This window comes from Gekko japonicus, unplaced genomic scaffold (genome assembly GCF_001447785.1).
Source record: "Gekko japonicus isolate JY-2015 unplaced genomic scaffold, Gekko_japonicus_V1.1 scaffold641, whole genome shotgun sequence".
NCBI lineage: Eukaryota > Metazoa > Chordata > Lepidosauria > Squamata > Gekkonidae > Gekko > Gekko japonicus.
In genome coordinates this window covers 911055-911731 of record NW_015177027.1, presented here as the reverse complement: position 1 = coordinate 911731, position 677 = coordinate 911055, and positions in this window count along the sequence as shown.

Here is a 677-nt window from a genome sequence, read left to right as displayed (position 1 = left end):
AAAAGGCTGGAGGGGCCCTCTGCCTATGCTCGGAGGCGCGCTTTTCACAACTCTCGTTGCGCAGGCGCACTCCAGCGGGACTCTGCCCAGCTCTCTAGGCCGAGAATTTCCGCCCCAGGCCTTGGAAATACCAAGAAAGGAGGGCCCTTGGGCATTCACAGAGGTCCTTCTCAGCGTTTAATCACAGGTACTCCCCTCTCACACTTCTCAAGGGCTTCCTCTACCACTCCTGCCCCATTGAAGTCCCAGAAGTGAGGGTCCCTAAAACAGAGTTGCCAGCTTTTTTACTGACCCCTGTACCTCTGCTTTTCACCTCTACCACAAACAGCCAGTTGAAATTTCTGTGTCTTTTTGTTTGCTTGCTTGTTAAGGCTTCATCAGCCTGCAGATCCCACTGGGAGGGCAGCGGGAGCCAATCAGAAAGCCGAGAACCTTAAAAACAGCCCTTCCTCAAACAGGCAGTGTGGCATAGTGGTTAGAGCAGTGCACTAGGACCAGGTAGTTCTGGGTTCCTATCAGCCCTAAACTTCACCAGACGTCCTCAGGTTCTGTCACCAGTTTGGTGTAGTGGTTAGGAGCGTGGCCTCTAATCTGGGAGGACCGGGTTTGATTCCCCACTCCTCCACATGCAGCTGCTGGTGTGACCTTGGGTCAGTCACAAGTTCTCTCAGAGCGGA